Here is a 19,363-nt window from a genome sequence, read left to right as displayed (position 1 = left end):
GAGACAGGACAAAGATTAGGTTTGGCTATGATTTTGGGCTTTTTTTTCCATTTTGTCCTATTATTTATACTACTGAGCATCTCATTGATTGTAAGCTCTTGCGAGCAGGGCCCTCAGTCTGTCCTTGTTGTTGCTCTCTAATGTCTTATCTTATTTGTACGTCTGCCCCAGGATCTGTAAAGTGCTGCAGAATATGAGGGAGCTTTATAAATGTATTATTATTAGTAAGATTGCAGATGACATGTATCACTTTGTTGCAGTCTGGTGTTGGGAGTTCTAGGTACAGAGGCACCAACAATGAAAGGACACGTTCACATTCTCCATTAAATTACTCAATTAACATTAAAAGTCCTCTGGTTTCCCTTGTGTGTGAAGCCTTAGGGAGGTCCTGACAGCTCTGTATGTTTTAGTATATCCCAATTCCCAATGACTTTGAGCATATCCCCTAAGAGCAGTGCACTGTGGGTGAGTACAACCAAATCTGATACAGACACGTCAGGAGAGGTGAGAGGTCCTCTCTACAGGTCATAGCCGGCTTATCCACCACGAGGAAGGAGGCCATCGATAACAAATATAAGAAGATACCACAGTTACAGCGCCTGGATCTATGAGTAAGTACCTGACTTTGATGGCAGATATCCTTTAAACATTAGATACACCTTAAAGGGGTTGTCCAAAGATAACACGTTAGCCACTATGAGGAGCGGCTGGCCGCACATGCACGCTTCCACTTCATTCACTGCCTATGGAGTTAACGGAGAATGATGAAAAGGGGAGCATGCGCTCTGTTCATCTGGGGTACAGCAGACCACTGTTCTCGTGATCCGTGGGGGTCCCTTCACTGAGACCACCACTAGTCAGCAACTCTTTTAGGTGGAAGGTCCTTGAAGTTTTCGTTTTCCCTTGAAGTTTTCCAACTCATTTGATTATTTTTTTTGTATTATTGGATTGTTCTTTTTTTTTTTTTGCATTATATTTTTGTTTAGTCCTTTTTCATTCTATATTTTCTATTGTCTTATTCATTTCTTTACCCTTTATCTAGCACGATCTACTTCTATATTTTGTTTACTCTTTCGCAATTTGTTATATATTGCATTATTTTCTTGTACTGTGTTTTGCTATCTGGTTTATGTCTATGGTGGTAATCTCTGTACAGCGTCACGGAATATGTTGCCACTCTGAAAGCACCTGAAATCACTGTAGTCGAATCTATGATTTTTACCTCCTTTCTCCCCTATAGTGACGGGTTGGCGACTTTTGTAGTTCTGTGAACATTAAATCCTTTGTTTCGCTCCAAATTTCCTCCACCGCAGCTGCTTGTGGGATTCTGCCTAAACAAAGGCAGAAAACGGCTCTGGCCTCCGTCCACAGGAAGGAATTTTGTGACCAGAGTTGCGCCTTCCACGCACCATGTTAGCCTAACCAGAGGCCGGAACATCCATCCCTCTAATATCTAGGGATACTCTGTACATGGGATACACTTCTGGCACCCACAGCGTTAAAGGTTACATTGGAGGGATATTTCGGAAAGCTCCAAATCACGTTGGAAGTGGCTTCCTGCTGCTTTGTTTTATAGTTATTACATTCCTTCTGCTGCCTAGTAGTCGTATTGTACGCAGAGACCTTCTACCCCCACATCGTGCACATGCAGTATAATCACATCCAGCGCCACTCACATATGGAGACCAAAAACTCTTCCAGCCGCTTCCCGACTGCCGTCATTTCCCATATTACTTCATGTGCGCAACATTATTGCTGCTGGAATTTATGGATGGGGCTGATAGTTTTTCCTGTTCTGTTATTTACTGCTGAGGTCAAAGGGTTTCTAATTAAGAATGAATGTAATGATGGAAGAGCTGAGGAGATCTGTCATAGAAAGCCATTTTTATGTAAATTGCATTATAAACTTTCTCCTACAGGCCATATTATACTCCAGAGCTGCACTCACTATTCTGCTGCTGGTGCAGTCACTGTGTACATACATGACATTACTTATCCTGTACTGATCCTGAGTTACATCCTGTATTATACCCCAGAGCTGCACTCACTATTCTGCTGCTGGTGCAGTCACTGTGTACATACATGACATTACTTATCCTGTACTGATCCTGAGTTACATCCTGTATTATACTCCAGAGCTGCACTCACTATTCTGCTGCTGGTGCAGTCACTGTGTACATACATGACATTACTTATCCTGTACTGATCCTGAGTTACATCCTGTATTATACCCCAGAGCTGCACTCACTATTCTGCTGCTGGTGCAGTCACTGTGTACATACATGACATAACTTATCCTGTACTGATCCTGAGTTACATCCTGTATTATACTCCAGAGCTGCACTCACTATACTGCTGCTGGTGCAGTCACTGTGTACATACATGACATTACTTATCCTGTACTGATCCTGAGTTACATCCTCTATTATACTCCAGAGCTGCACTCACTATTCTGCTGCTGGTGCAGTCACTGTGTACATACATGACATTACTTATCCTGTACTGATCCTGAGTTACATCCTGTATTATACTCCAGAGCTGCACTCACTATTCTGCTGCTGGTGCAGTCATTGTGTACATACATGACATTACTTATCCTGTACTGATCCTGAGTTACATCCTGTATTATACCCCAGAGCTGCACTCACTATTCTGCTGCTGGTGCAGTGACTGTGTACATACATGACATTACTTATCCTGTACTGATCCTGAGTTACATCCTGTATTATACTCCAGAGCTGCACTCACTATTCTGCTGCTGGTGCAGTCACTGTGTACATACATGACATAACTTATCCTGTACTGATCCTGAGTTACATCCTGTATTATACTCCAGAGCTGCACTACTTATTCTGTACTGATCCTGAGTTACATCCTGTATTATACCCCAGAGCTGCACTCACTATTCTGCTGCTGGTGCAGTCACTGTGTACATACATGACATAACTTATCCTGTACTGATCCTGAGTTACATCCTGTATTATACTCCAGAGCTGCACTCACTATACTGCTGCTGGTGCAGTCACTGTGTACATACATGACATTACTTATCCTGTACTGATCCTGAGTTACATCCTGTATTATACTCCAGAGCTGCACTCACTATTCTGCTGCTGGTGCAGTCACTGTGTACATACATGACATTACTTATCCTGTACTGATCCTGAGTTACATCCTGTATTATACTCCAGAGCTGCACTCACTATTCTGCTGCTGGTGCAGTCATTGTGTACATACATGACATTACTTATCCTGTACTGATCCTGAGTTACATCCTGTATTATACCCCAGAGCTGCACTCACTATTCTGCTGCTGGTGCAGTGACTGTGTACATACATGACATTACTTATCCTGTACTGATCCTGAGTTACATCCTGTATTATACTCCAGAGCTGTATTCACAACTCTACTGGTCATTTAGTTGTGTGTCTGACACCTTGCACCCCACCACAGATCCATTCTCTGTGTATTAATTGCTAAAAGATAGTTAACAGTGGTCAGACTGAGTTACTGCAGCTCATTTGAATCAGAGCTATGCTGCAGTGACTCTGTTCAGCCACTACACAGAAAATGGCACTCTATCCTTCCTTTTTCAGACATTTGCTTGTATTTCTTTTTTGGAAGTGTTTGAAAGGTAATACCAGACACTCGGTTTACCTGCAGCAGCCAGAAGCTGGAACCTAAGGCACAGAAGTTGTATGGCCATGCATGCATGTGTCTATTCTAGGCAATGACAGCAAGCAGAGATCTGTGGCAGGATTTACTGTTTGCAGAAGCTGTAATAGCCGTCTGAGTCTCAGCCATGTCATACTGTAGACTCCATAGTTTGGTGTCACGTTGCCGCAGAATGAAACGTCTTAGAAGAAGAGAACGGTAGCGTGTGACCTCGGTTCTGTGATGTTGGGGTGGTTGATAAAAGTAGCAGCTGCTGACAATGGTTGTACATATCTCATTAGTCTGTGTAATGAGCTATTAATTCTGCAATTACATCCCATTGATTTACTCAGTAGATAATTGTCATCTTCTGCAAAGCTCGAGTGATTAATATCTCTCATTACCGGCCCGTTCCTTCATTCGGAGCAGAATTGTTTAAGAAAAATCTCTTTTTAATGCCTGGAAAACAAGACACTTTGAGGCAGTTTAGCAGCAGTCACAATGCATGGAAGCGCGAGCGCACGGATATCAGCGGCCGGACGCGCTGCAGTCAGCGAAGGTCGAAACGCAATTAGGAGCCGAGACAATGGCTTATTGTAGGAGCGTTCCTGAAGCCAGGTAGCGAGACGGGAGGCGTAATTATGTCTGACCTGCTCCGCAGAAGGACGTTTTATTTTACATATTTTATATTAACGAGCCAATCAATAACCCTATAATAGTCTATGCATCATGTCTGTATTATAGACTGTCATCTGTAATGCTGGGGGCCAAGGGAATAGTCATGACTTAGGAAGTCTGACCCTGAGATATGAGGATGAACTGCAGAATGAAGAGTCACAATGGTTATTTCCATAAATCATGAGACTAATGGAAGAAATATTGTTCTGCAAAGGCAGAGTAAGACTGTACAAGGTGGGAAGGCTTCTATCTATCTTTATAGATGCCCCAAATCAAATGGGTAGCCCCAAGGTCCAGACCAGAGGACTAGAGGAACCCCCAGACGACCTGGATTTTGAAATAATAGTGACTTCTACAATTCTAGCAGAATACTACCCAAATTAGAGGATGATGGGATTTACTTTCTAGGAATTGATAAATTGTGAGCCCCAATAATTATTCCCAGGGGTCTTATGAGACTAAGACAATAGCTTCTATAAATTTGGGTAAAAAAAAGGATCAGAACAAACAATCAGGTCCATCTGTATCTCAAGGGCATAACTACAGGGATAGCAGCTGCTATGGGGCCTGCAGTGTCAGGGGGCCCTGGCATCCAACCTGACACACTAACATATGGATGATATGCACCATTATATAATTATTATACTGTATATTGTACAGCATAGTATGTGTATAATACTACACATAATCCATAGTACACAGCAGCTGAGAAAAACAATGTTGCGGGAGGGGAGAGCAGAATGACAGGATTAGGAATCTGTCATCTCCTCCACATATTTTGGAAAAGAAGAAATGTAAATTTCCCCATCCCCGCCAGTTTGGAGCATTTTCCAGCCTTGACGCCATTTTGGGTATGTTGGGGTGGAGTCGTATTGGGTAGGCAGCAGTGTCAACAGCGGTAAATTGGTAAGACCTGGTCTGAATAGGTCAGGCCTAGAAGAGATCCCTTCCTAATCTTCTAGGAGTCCGGAGCCTCTTAGAAGATCTGGGCAGCGGAGTGCTGACTGGGAGGTCTTAAAAAGCCAAACTCAATAAATTCCCCCCCCTGAATGTTTGGCGGAATAAAGCCCACCGCACCTTTCACTAAATGTTGCAGTAATCTGTAGTCCAGTACGTGTCGCAACACTGTTTCTGGTCTTTTTGTGATTTGTAATCTCAATTTTTTTTTACCAGCTTTACCCTCTGCAGTCTGTGTCTGTAAACCTGAAGTCTCCACTGAGATGATGACACTAAACCGTATCTGCTTTGACTTTCTTCTACCTCTTTCCTCTTTATAGACTATGTAATCTGGCTCGTCTCTGAGATTCTGTCCGTTTTGCTAGTAAGATGCAATTCAGCAGAGGTTTCATAGTGAATAACAAATTAGGACGAAAGCAGGGCAGAAGATAAGAGCCAAAGTGAAGAAATGGGCGGATCTCACCTCTATGATGAGATACACTGTATCATGGAGTTACTTGTACTACTGATTTATATGAAGTTTGGGGAAAAGTTACCGACTATTTAAAACATTTGTAAAAAAAAAAAAAGTGCATCTATTCCTGCATTTCCTTTCACTTTTCTTTTGTGACTACTTCTTGTGGGTGACACAATGACTTTGTGATTTAGCCGCCACCATTTGAAGGGCAGTTTTAGTTTCCATTCATGGGAGGGGGTGGTTGGACAGAACATATTTTATGATACCATGTATCGGGTGTATGATGGATAGCACAGTCCCATGTTAAACATGACCATAAATACCAACCCCATGTAACTCTATGTAATGCATCTGTATCGAGTTCCTCTGTAAAGACAATTATAGGACACAGATCCAGCCTGCTCCGGGCTTGGGCTGTTCACATGGAGTCACCTGTGACCCTCTCTCCGACCTTGATTTATGTTCATGGAGATTAATGGATGGGCTGGAGAGGAGGATTAAGACATAATACACAGGTAGTCCCTGCAGCTGGGCCCATGGTAGCTGATGGATAGTGTCTATCACATACAGGGCTGTGTATACAATATCTACCCAGAATCTGCCGTTATAATCCCTCTTATACCTTCGTTCTTTGTATATTATTTGATCGGAAATGCTTTCCAGATCAGATGGAAAAAAAATTATGATCATATGGTAAACATTAGTGTCAGTCCTTAGACCAGTTGAGCTACCTACATTCACAAGTGTTATTGCATAGACTTGCATATAACAGCGCCACCTGGTGTTCAGAGTGTATAGCAGTGTGCACGTCCACCTTCTCAGCTGAATGCTGGTGGACACACATGCTCAGTTCTACCGTCATTGCTTGATTGTTCCTATTATCAGAATAGTGATCCTCCCGCCGGTGTACGACATCGTATACAATCCCTGGAGTGTGCCAGGAAAGCAGCGGCACAAAAATATACAGCAAAACTATGAACATTTCTTTTAGGGGATTAATGGGGCAAGAAAGCTCTATGTTGTTTCCATATCATAGTAGATAAAGTCGAGAAAACCGTCCAACCTATAAATCCCGCAGTATGTATTGTTATTCTACATTGGCGCAGTCTTACTGGTGACTTTGGATAATTCACCTTCCTCCCCTGGAGATCCCTCAGGGGGCACCGGGATGGAGACACAAATAACTCTATTAATTTAAGAGTCGCCTCCTCTCATACAGTTGTGTGTGGTCCGGACCTTATACATGTAACATATCTGCTTCTTATCTGTCGGCTATAAAGCTTCTCCTTTCTTTAGGAATTAGGAATCTCTCAGGTTTGTTTTTTAAACCCTAATCTCCTCCACTGGATCTTGTTACAGGCGAATCCAGCGGCTGTGCCCCGGCCGCAAATCAAATATTCAGTAACCCTCCTGCACAAGTTAAAGAAAATAATGTCATCCCGCGGGGTCATGACTTGTAGGAGCGGAGACCTGGCAATGCTTCATTCACACTTGTGTAGTCTATGTTGTGTCTTATCCCACCGTGGAGGTGGATCTAGAGGGGGGGGGGGGGTCTCTGTTATTCACTACACCTCCCTCCCCCACCTGCACAAACGTATGTGAGTATTAGGAAACAAGGAAAGCATTACAAGAATTGATGTCAGTCCATGGGGTGGGATTTTCAGGGGGATAAATCTCCCCCTATCAGCCGTTGTGCAATTTCAATGTGAGGGCATTCTGGGAGTTTTCATTTCTGTGCATTGATCAGAGCATATAATATTAAAGGGGTTGTCCACTTTCAGGAAATAATTAATACTGCATTGTTTTTATACAGTTCTACAATTTACTTTAATTCCTCTCTTCATTGTTTACTTCCTGTGGTTAAACACTAGACATTGGTCATGTGATGTCACACAGGTGCACGGCTGGTTATATCCCTCTGATGTGGTGTCACACAGGTGCACGACTCGTTATATTCCTGTTCATGTGATGTCCCACAGGTGCATGTGCAACACCCTCGCCGATGCAATGGCGAGGTAGTGCTTGCGAATACGTCCCACCTGTAGGTAACACCACATTACACTACATGGTCCTTATAGGATCAAGGGGAAATTGCAGTGGTTAATCCTGCCTGGCAAGGCAGATGTTAATTTGTGATGTAATTATGTCAACCAATGTCTGTGTTACATCCTGTCTCTGTGCACTGAGAGGTAATTGGAGGAGCAGCCACCACCTGACCAAAGGAAGGTAATAAAACCTCTGGCCAGGAATGTTCTAGGGAAGTCTCTCCCCAGAGAGAGAAGAGAGCAGTCTCTCCCAGAAGGGAGAATAGACCGGTCCTAGTCAGGCCCTCTGGGTCTGTAGGACACAAGCAGAGAGTAGTTAGCTGAGCAGCAGCTCAGAGTCTCTAGCACACCAGACCAGTGCAGGAAGAGCCTAGCCCCTGCCTGAAGTGGAAGATTAGACTAGAGCTAGTGTAGTGAGGAAAAGGGGTATCATCCTACCTTCAAGGGTGATACCTGAAGAGATCCAGGACCGAGCTGAAGCCTCCTCTAAGGACACAGCTGCCTCCCAGCCTGCTCTTACATCCAGGCTGGTCAAATACATCCTGTGGCTCCCTCCAAATACCTCTCCAGTACTCCACCTGTTAAAGACACGTTTTCTGCAGTTCCTGCCGGTTGCAATAAACGAACTGTAAGTTGTTTTCTTCAACTTCTGTCTCCGTCTGGTCCCTGCTACTACAACTACCCTCATCACCGGCACCCTGTCCATCACCCAGAGACTCACACTCGGGACATTAAGGGGTTGCCCCAGGGAGATCCGCTATAGCAGCCGCTCCCTCATCTTTTCTTGCCAACACCACCCTGCTGGAGACCTGCCAGGCTGTAGGACAGCCCTCCGGTTCCCCCGTACCAAGCACCGTGACCATAGCGTGCTTAGGCCGCAACCGCCAGCCACTCCGGTACCGCGGGCCCCGGCTGTCTCCAGGCCTCACCTCAAGGGCTAGGCCCCGGTGGGGGATGTTGCAAGTGGCGTCACGAACAGGATATAGACTTCTGTGCCTTGTTACGGCATTAAAGACTTTCCTTTATTAAAAGACTGTGCTGCCTAACCCTGCTGCCATCCGGGTTTAGGCCTAAGGACTTGTACGTTTCTGGAATGAACTGTGTTATACTGCTGCCACGTGCGGTCGAGCGCCGCTCCCGCACTCCAGAGGTTAATCCTGGCAAGAACTGTACCAGCTCTGCTACATCCGGCGCTGCCGCGCCCGAAGATTTTTTCCTCAGAAACTGTGGCGCAGCAAATAATTCCAGCCCGCCAAAACCTTCACTGGCGGGAAACCCAGATGACGCATCAAGCTCCACCTCCGCGCGAAGCGCGCGAACCCCGCCTCCTGTGGCGCAGGAAAAATTAGAGCCCGCCACAGCTCTTGGCGGGAAGGACTCGGACTCCTCCCACTGGCTCGAGGCGGACTTCCTGCCCTGCCTCAGAGAAGCGCCAGAACTGGAGTGGACTTTGGACAGAGAGGACAACGCCATGTGGGGTCCTCCGCCTCTCCCTCCTGTGGAGCGTCCGGAGTTTTACGAGGTCCTAGAGACTATGGTGGTGGTCTCTGCGCAGCCTGTCCGAAGACCCTCCGCTGGACATCGGCTGCACCGAGGATTGACTCGGGCCTTCGTCACCAGGACATGCTACCAAACGGTGACGCAGTACCAAATCCCACCCGGGCGGTTCCTCGTCCCTATCCCGGCTACCATTCCGGTACCGCGGGTCCACGTGGAGGCGCCACGTGGGGAGGCCCCGACTCCTGCTGAGCCAACGCCGGGGCCTAGTGTTGCCGCTCCACCTGCTCCGAGGCCTACTACTCCTGCCGCGCGGCCTGCTAGCCCCGCTGTCGTGGTTCCTGACCCTCCGGTGGTTCCTGCTCCTGTTCCGGCACCTACCTGTCGTCCAAGGAGATCCGAACCTGAACCGGAGCCACGAGCCCCAGCACCGAAACCTCCGCAGCCTCAAGGCCGAGGTGAGGCCGCCCGTCGGCGACTCCGAGACGCTGTCTCGGACCAGCGACGCAGAGAGAAGGAGGCCCAGCGGTACATGGCCGGTCGATCTACAGCTGGAGCTTGGGTCGAGAAGAATCGCACCACCGGCATGGTCCGGTTCTTCGACAAGCGGAAGGGCTATGGCTTCGCCACCCAGGACTACACCGGACGGGAAGTATTTATACCCCGCCGGTCCGTCAAGAGACCTGATCTGCCGGAGAGCCTGCACAACCTGAAGCCGGGAGAGTGCATCGAGTTCTCCCTGCAGGAAGGACCTCGAGGACCCTGGGCGGCTGGCGTGATCCGGATCCCCGATTCCGACGAGGACCGTTACTTCCCGCAGGACGACTGGTATGAGGACGACGAGTGGCCGGAGTCTCCGAACACCTCTTCCTCCTCGGCTGCAAGTCCCCGGGCGGTGACCCACGTGAATGCCCCATCCACAGTAATTGTGAGTACGGGTCCCATTGCCATCCACGGGCCGGGCATGATACAGGGCGCCACCCCCACCGGTTCCCCTGCCGGGAGCATTGCCAGGTCCCGCGGCTCTTCTGTGGGAGAAGACATCCCGGCTAGCGAACCTTGTCCGGAGGTTCCATCTAGGCCCGCATCTCCCCTTGCCGGTTACCAATGGGGTGATGACCCGGCCCCGGAAGAACCGGAGCTGGAAGGAGCCGCGGCACGGCCGCTGGACTCTGTTTATTTCTTCCTGGACCCCTCTGTGGTCCCTGGCTCAGTTGAGCCCCCCGGCTGGAACAGCCGACACCCCGGGCGACAGAGCTCCTCCCCCTGAAGGTCCGGAGGATGTTGCTGCACCTGCAGTACCCACTGCTGCCACCGGGTGTCCCCAGCCGGTACCTACTCCCGCTGAGGATGCACAGGATTCCCTGCAGGAGCTGGATCCTGTCTTTGCTGAACCCAGCGATACTGACTAATCCCTGAAGGGCTGTAGCCCTCTCCAGGTACTTTGTCCATTGTAAATATATGTGTATTTATCTCCATTTACCCCAAAGAGCCAGAGACTTTCCTGAGACTCTTACCCTTATTTATCTCAGTCAAGAGATTATACACTGTCATGTGCTATGATAGCACCCTTCCTCTGCCACAGCAGAGATTTCTTCAAAGGACTCTGTCCCTCTCCAAATAGAGGAGACCCTTTGCTTCTTCAGTGCACTTTTCCCCCACATCAAGGGCTGTACCCAGAAGATGGACTTTGTTACTAGAGACCTTCTGAGAGACTTTCGCCAGATACTCCAGGGAAAAGTTGCTACTGCTAGTGACTATTATTTTGCACTTAATGCCTTCCTTTTTAGGTACGGACATTCTGTTTGCACTTTTTATGCCTTTCCTTTTCAGGAAAAGAGACATTTGCTACCGTGCTACTCTGAGTAGCCTATCTATCTGTAACGTTATGTTATAAGATGTGTACCCATTGGGCTGCTAAGCCAATGTGATTTTGCTAACCTGTTGCACACTGTCAATATATGCCAGTAGTATGCATTAACCCTTTCATAGGCTTTTCAGGTTGTAGTGTGGCTGTGTCGGACCGTCTTTTTGTGTGAAACACTGACCGCTACCTGATCCCTCAAACTGAGGTTTGCACATGGGGGTAGTCCGTAAACTGCGGGTCCTAAGGGGACCGGGGGTGTTACACAGTTAGCACCTGGATGCCACCCATACATGGGTAAGGATGCCAGTCAGGAGGTACTCGTGTCGCATATGCTAATGCAATGCAGATATACACATTATATAATTGCCGCCAGGGAGGAAGCGTTGATACAACAAATATACAGGCCTTGGTGCAAGGAGTGGATTACAGGACATGACACCACACCTTTCCTACTGTACAGTTCGGTTTAATGGCGTCAGCGACCAACTGTCATACAGCTATATGTTTTTGTCTTAGTCCGACACCAACCCAGGTGCCTGTCTCCAGGACCATGGGCGGTTTGTCCCTACACCTCACATAGCCTGCACTTCCCAGAAGTGCCTTAGCCCCCTCTGTGCCCCAAAACATCGGTAGTCGAGCCGAGGGCGGCTCTTTCAATTGCCCCCGGGGTATGCAACACCCTCGCCGATGCAATGGCGAGGTAGTGCTTGCGAATACGTCCCACCTGTAGGTAACACCACATTACACTACATGGTCCTTATAGGATCAAGGGGAAATTGCAGTGGTTAATCCTGCCTGGCAAGGCAGATGTTAATTTGTGATGTAATTATGTCAACCAATGTCTGTGTTACATCCTGTCTCTGTGCACTGAGAGGTAATTGGAGGAGCAGCCACCACCTGACCAAAGGAAGGTAATAAAACCTCTGGCCAGGAATGTTCTAGGGAAGTCTCTCCCCAGAGAGAGAAGAGAGCAGTCTCTCCCAGAAGGGAGAATAGACCGGTCCTAGTCAGGCCCTCTGGGTCTGTAGGACACAAGCAGAGAGTAGTTAGCTGAGCAGCAGCTCAGAGTCTCTAGCACACCAGACCAGTGCAGGAAGAGCCTAGCCCCTGCCTGAAGTGGAAGATTAGACTAGAGCTAGTGTAGTGAGGAAAAGGGGTATCATCCTACCTTCAAGGGTGATACCTGAAGAGATCCAGGACCGAGCTGAAGCCTCCTCTAAGGACACAGCTGCCTCCCAGCCTGCTCTTACATCCAGGCTGGTCAAATACATCCTGTGGCTCCCTCCAAATACCTCTCCAGTACTCCACCTGTTAAAGACACGTTTTCTGCAGTTCCTGCCGGTTGCAATAAACGAACTGTAAGTTGTTTTCTTCAACTTCTGTCTCCGTCTGGTCCCTGCTACTACAACTACCCTCATCACCGGCACCCTGTCCATCACCCAGAGACTCACACTCGGGACATTAAGGGGTTGCCCCAGGGAGATCCGCTATAGCAGCCGCTCCCTCATCTTTTCTTGCCAACACCACCCTGCTGGAGACCTGCCAGGCTGTAGGACAGCCCTCCGGTTCCCCCGTACCAAGCACCGTGACCATAGCGTGCTTAGGCCGCAACCGCCAGCCACTCCGGTACCGCGGGCCCCGGCTGTCTCCAGGCCTCACCTCAAGGGCTAGGCCCCGGTGGGGGATGTTGCACATGGCTCGTTATAACACACAGCTCATGGCTGGGGAACTAACGAGTCATGCACCTGTGTGACATCACATGGCCAGGGACTGGTGTTTATCCACAGGAAGCAAACAATGACAGCAAGCAGAGATCTAGAAAACAGGTATTGATAGCAATTCAGCACATTGGAAAACTTTTCATTACACAAACAATATCAATTATTTGCTGAAAGTGGACAACCCCTTTAAAGGAAATCTACCATCAAAAATTAATCCTGATGAACCAGGGACACTTCCTCATAGACCCAGGCACCGTGGCTGTCGTATCTTCTTATATGTGTTATCCATGGCCTCCTTCCTTCTAAAATCAACTTTCAAATTATGCTAATGCACTAGAAGGGCTCTTGGGGCGTTACCAGAGATTCACTGTAGTGTAGCTTCACATGCAGTTACTCTGTCTCCCCGTCCCTCTGCCTGCTGTAATATCACTGCAGCAGAGGAAATTTTAGCACACAGTAGGAGTGGTCAGTGCTCTTGAACAGTGTAACAGCTTCAGCATGGAGGGGCCCTGGTAACACCCCCAGAGCCCTTATATGCTTTAGCATAATTTTAAAAGTTGATTTTAGAAGGAAGGAGGCCATGAATAACACATATAAGAAGATACCACAATCACGCTGCCTGGATCTAGGAGTAAGTGTCCATCAGGATGGATTTTGATGACATACACACTCTCCAAGCCGCTTCCCTTGGCATGCCTATAGATGTAGACCTCCATCCTCATCACTTAGTAGGGGAACCTGGGTCCTCAGATGGGAAAATGTTTCACCCAATCCCTTTTTTTCTCTGGGATTTAGACCAGTGAGCAGGAAAAAATGATAGAGAATGGAAATAGTGATAAATGTGACGGGTCACCTCCCGTTTATATGATGTGCTCAGGACCTTCACGTGTCCTACAGCAGCGGAGCTACAGCAGGACACAGAAAGCAGCGACTCTTTGTATCTATTCGGAAACAGAGGAGAAAGTCCTTTTAATTATTTTGTATTATTTCTATTACAAATTAACAATGTGAATACTTTATTGCGGCGAATAGGGTGACATCTGAACGCTGAGTGCTGATTCGCCGGGCCGTGTTGTGAGTGGGAACGCCGGCCTTGTACTGATGTAAGCGAGCAGACAAATAGCGACTTCATAGATCTTCTACTGAATGCATGTTCAGACCCGTATTGTACATTTCTAAAGAGTCTCTTACAGTACAATATAGCAGAACAAATTGTGACTACATAACAGACGCGGCTTTTCGCGTTTCACTTATTTGATTGAAACGTTCTCCTGAATATGAAAGAAGTTTTCCACTTTTTTTTTTTTTTTGTAGTTTTAGTTTTCTAATGTTTTAATATGAGGCCAGGGCCACGCCGGCGGATGAGAGGTTTGTCATCGGGAGCTCCATGACGGCTAACCAAGTTTAATTTCCAGTAGACGCAGAGTTAATGATGAGTAACGAGGTTTTATCCTATCGATCTCTCTGGACTGCGGACAGAATTGCAAGAGCTCAGACATATCCAGGACGATAAGGAATTATCTGTTTGGGATCTGAAGGAATCTCCCTTTTAATGCTTCCGTGTTGGAAAATAACCCTCCGTATTAAAGTCAATGGGGAACAGAAGGCTTTTTGGTTTACCTTCCGTTCTTAGTTTCCTACAGAGACTGTAACTGAATCCCTTCGATGCAGGTGCGAACTGAACCAAACACAGTAATAAGTTATTTAAAGGGAACCTGTCACCAGGAGAGCCAATTTTAGCACTCCCCCAGTCCCCACAGAGCATAGTACATACACTGCCAAAGTGTTTTTGTATAAAAAATAGGTTTTACTGAAAAAAAGATATGTTATATTGTAAGTTTCATTAGCATCTGCTGTGTGACTAGGCAGTGTCCAAATGGGAGTGGCTGGAAAGGAGCAGTCCCCCCCCACCCTTGGGAAACATGTGACCTTTTCAAATATATGAATAACTCCCCACACTCGGGATTGGCTGTAGAGGAGCAGGGGGCGTCGCTAAGCCCAGTGATGGGTGTTTTCATATATTTGAAAAGGTCACATGGAGGAGCTGTTTCCCACGGGTGGGGAGGAACTGCTCCTTTCCAGCCCCTCCCAGTGGGCAACTGCCTAGTCACACAGCAGATGCTAATGAAAGGTACAATATAACAGATCTTTTTTTCTGTAAAACCAATTTTTAATACAAAAACACTCACGCAGTGTATGTACTATGCTCTGTGGGGACTGGGGGAGTGCTAAAAATGGCTCTCCTGGTGACAGGTTCCCTTTAAAGTTAAGCTCCCATCAAAATCCATCCTGATAAACCAGGGACGTTACTCATAGATCCAGGCACCGGGAATGTGGTATCTTCTTATATTTGTTACCTATGGCCTCTTTCCTTCTAAAATCAATTTGTAAAAATAATGCTAATGAGAATGGGGGTGTTTCCAAAGCCCCTCCATGCTGCAGACACCCAGGCTATTACACTGTTCCCCTTTCCCCCTGCTCTCATAGCACTTTCCCTTTGCCTGATGTAATATCACACAGTGGGAGGAAGAAAGTGCTCCAGCACAGTGTAGCAGCCTGTGAATCTGCAGCTTGAATCCACTCTAGTACCACCCCTAGCGCCCCTCTGGCTCATTAGCATAATAAGGCGAAACACGTGTTTGGTGGTGTCCTCTTTTGGTCTGCATATACTGGTATATGTATTGTGTGTCCCTTGTCCTCTGTTATTCCTCTGGGTAATGTGCAATGACTTGACCTTCTGTACCTCTATACAGGCTTATTCTGATCTAATTATTATGTATTTGTAGTTATTTGACCATTGGGGAACTTATTCTGTGTATTTTGTCTTTTTAAATGGATCTGTTTTAATTGCTGTAACAAAGTGTTATTTTATGCTTTCTACGTTGTGGTTATTGTTTCCCTTTTGTGATGTTATCTAGTGGGGGTTACATTGTGTCTGTGCCCCCCTGTTACTTGTATCGGTGCTCATTAGCATAATAATAAAACTTGATGAAGAAGGCCATGGATAACAAGAAGTAAGATGAGTAATTTTTTGATGGTAGATTTTCTTTAGAAAGATCAATATCCAGGAGACAGACCTTAGTTTTGTTGACTACTGTTTTAGACCTTGCGGATAGTTACTATTTTATTATATCACTTCCTCAACTCTACATAATACCGCCATACAGCATCCAGCATACAAGTGCCCTGATAACACTCCCAGGTCATACTCAAACAATTCCACAATGAGCCTATGAAATCTGTCCTGCCCATGGATGTCCGCGAAGGCCCTACGGCGGCCGCCCATGTTTCCCATGTGTTAATCCCATTTGTGTAAGTCTTTACCATAGTTACAATGACAATGAACATCATATTTCCCTGCAATAAGTCATTTGAGTTTAGTTCTAGAAGTAAAAGAGTTGATCCTGGGGGACGGTAACTTGAGGAGCGCTGGAGGCCTCTCAGCAATAGCTCGCTGTCATCAGTTCCCTGGCAGCTCCGGACAAAACAATGGAAGAACGGCGAGAGCAGAACTCATCTGATAGTGTCTGTCCTTAGGTAATGCAGACACTGATTGCGGTATTGATTTCCATTAGCCTGCGCTCACTGATGTCCTGGGAGCCGCTCCGCACCGCGCTGCTATCTGCTCTACTTGTCATTTGAAGCTATTGACCTGAGGACGATTCCCGACAATGCGAGGCGTATCATCTCACGCCGAGTCACCTTGATTGGTATTCCTTCTCCAGGATCCAGCATCGAGCACTTAATCAAGTCAAAGACATGCGCCTATTCACACTAATGTGCTGTCTGCAGATAATGCAGGACTTTGTTACTGACACCGCAGAAAACAAGGAGAGAAGTTTTGCTGAAGTCCAAGGAAATTGCCCTAAATGAGTCACGGGAATCCATGTCCTTTCACCTTTATCTTCAAAGCTTCTCTCTGGTCAAGCTCAAGTTGATGATAGACAGTAGTGTAGACAGCCGGGATATTTCCTGCCTTAACTGTATACAAGCACTGACATTTTTCTCTCTTATGATAACCAGGGGTGTAACTACAGGGATAACAGCCATAGCAGCTGCTAAGGGGCCCACAGTGTCAGGTGGCTCCGCCATCTGGGTTATTGGGTATATGCAGTGTGTGATGCATATATGTATGTGTGTGCACATGCTGTATATCATTTTTGCACAGCTCATAGTATTTCTTACGCATGGTCTTTGCGCAATGTCAAATCAGGTGCAAACATCTGGAAGAATGAGAAATGCAAAGACAAATTAGGCACAAACCAGGTTTACTGCTACACGGCAAACTTTGTGTATTATTTTTTTTTTTCCAACTTTTTTCGAGCAGTGCGTCAAATACCCCAATGTGCTCAAAAAGTCATTAAATCACAACTAAAAAACCTGCATTCACACTGACGTGTGCCCCGCCGTACCTTAGCACGGCGGGCACACGGCGGTGCCGGGGAGAGCAAGAAGCAGAGGTGAGCGGCACACTTGTGCTGCACCGCACCGCCCACTGCCGGTTGTGGGGGACGCATATACATCCCCCATACCTGTGTTTCTCCTCTCACTTTTTCTTAGGCTTCATTCACACAATCCGGCCTCCACTAGGATCTACACCCTAACTATTTACAATTAGGCAAATACAGGAGACCTATGACACTTGGGTAGGTATGAGATGGCGCCCTCCTGTGCAAAGACCCAGCAAGCACCAGCTCATAATCTTTTATATGATAGAATGAGGAAACGTTTTACTTGTAACAGATACAGATTGCATTTATCTGGGTAAATAACCAAACCAAACCTAGAGTTTTTGCTAGAAATTTTTAAATCCAAATACATGTATTCACCATGGAACATGAGAACAACACTCAAACCAACCAGAAAAAAGTTCCAAAAAAGTATTCAAAAGTAGATAAATTTTATTGTAAAGAAAATCTAAAAACAGCATGTATATACATACAAAAAGATGGACTACTGTGCCCAGGCGGAGTCCACCCCAGCACTAGACCGCGTGGGCTGAAGCCGTATATAATATTTTACACAATGGCAATTGTAAATAGAAGTAAATAAATAGACAATGGATACATAAGGACATGAAAAGTACTCATAAAGTGCATACATGCATCAAATTGTCCTCACCCATAGTGCGAATAAGCCCCACGCTGACCCCGACGCACGTTTCAGCTGTCAAGCCTTATCTGGGTAACTAGAGCCCCTCCTTGTGGTAGCTTTACAGGCTACATGTGCTACAGCACAGTGTAACAGCCTGTGAAGCCTCTGGCAATGCCCTTCCGGCTTATTAGCATCATTTTTAGAAGGAAAGAGGCCATGGATAACAAATATAAGTAGATGTCCACAGTCACGTGCATGGATCTATGAGTAATGTCCCTGGTTTATCCGCATGGGTTTTGATGGTAAGTTTCCTTTAAATTTGGGTGTTCAACTCGGGTCACATCTCACTTTTGACACATTCAATATATAAAATACGGCAAAAAGACCCAATTCTTAGTATAGTTTTGATCGTGAGGAGTGGTCGTAGCCAATTTAAAAAGCTATTTTTATAGTAAGGGAATATATAACAGAACAGAGGGCGGTTTATCATATATATCAGTTCTCCGCTTCTCCTCGGCTTCTCCTCTGTTGTTCCACAAGTTTTTCCTTAGAACCGTAACTCGCGAATCTTCAGCTTGACCTGAGTATTGATTTCTCGCCCACTGAGTCCTCGCCCACCGTATCCCTCCGTCTCCAGCTGACTTCCATATCAAGAGGCAAAAATAGATTTTCTGAAAGCCTTTTATTTCCTATTTCTAAAGGGAATCTTCAAAGTAAAGTAATGCAGATACAGCCGTGTACCTGCAGCCACATCATCTTCCTGGAGATTGAACTCAGCTTTTTTTTTTCTTTCTATTTTCTTTCGACTTTTCTTGGAGAACTTGTGAACCTGTGTGACAGTCAATAGTTCATCTCGGGAAGACTTCAGAGAAATGCCACCGGAGTTATAAGACGGCGCTGGAAATGATATGTAATACTCGGCTTTCATCTTGTAATAATCCAGGTTTTCACAAAAGAGAAAACCGTGTAATGTTATGTATAAAAAAGGGGGACCTGGTGCATAGGCTTTACCTCTAGGCTCAATACTGTGTAGCTACATGTCCTTTTATGTGATCTTCAAGGGATTTTCCTTATAAGGACCCTATGGAAAGGGAAAAGTGTCTGATCTCAGACTTATTGGACCCTTAGTGCTGCCACAAGTCCACTGAAGTCCCCATAAGAATGGAGTGCTGGCTCACGTACTCCATTCATTACTGTGGGCATTGCTATATCAGAATAACAATAATTCTTTATTTATATAGCGCACACAGATTACTCAGTGCTGCACAGAACTTGTCACATCAGTCCCTGTCCCCAATGGGGCTCACAATCTAATCATCCTACCAGTATGTTTTTGAGTGTGGGAGGAAACCAGAGGACACGGAGGAAACCCACACAAACACAGAGAGAACA

At 46.3% G+C, this 19,363-nt stretch overlaps 1 protein-coding gene and 1 long non-coding RNA gene across 4 annotated transcripts in view; both read left to right on the top strand.

Annotated features, from left to right (window-relative positions):
* SLIT1 (slit guidance ligand 1) overlaps positions 1-19,363 on the top strand; it is a 247,857-nt gene that overhangs the window by 150,068 nt on the left and 78,426 nt on the right. The window lies entirely within an intron of this gene.
* Positions 12,883-14,470, top strand: LOC140105407 (uncharacterized). Its single transcript, XR_011850573.1, has 3 exons — positions 12,883-12,982; positions 13,910-13,980; positions 14,192-14,470. It is a non-coding gene; the product is annotated as an uncharacterized lncRNA (long non-coding RNA).

Source organism: Engystomops pustulosus, chromosome 11 (genome assembly GCF_040894005.1).
Source record: "Engystomops pustulosus chromosome 11, aEngPut4.maternal, whole genome shotgun sequence".
In the NCBI taxonomy this organism is placed as follows: domain Eukaryota; kingdom Metazoa; phylum Chordata; class Amphibia; order Anura; family Leptodactylidae; genus Engystomops; species Engystomops pustulosus.
The sequence above is the reverse complement of the archived record's forward strand: the minus strand, read 5'-3'. Positions and strand labels throughout refer to the sequence as shown.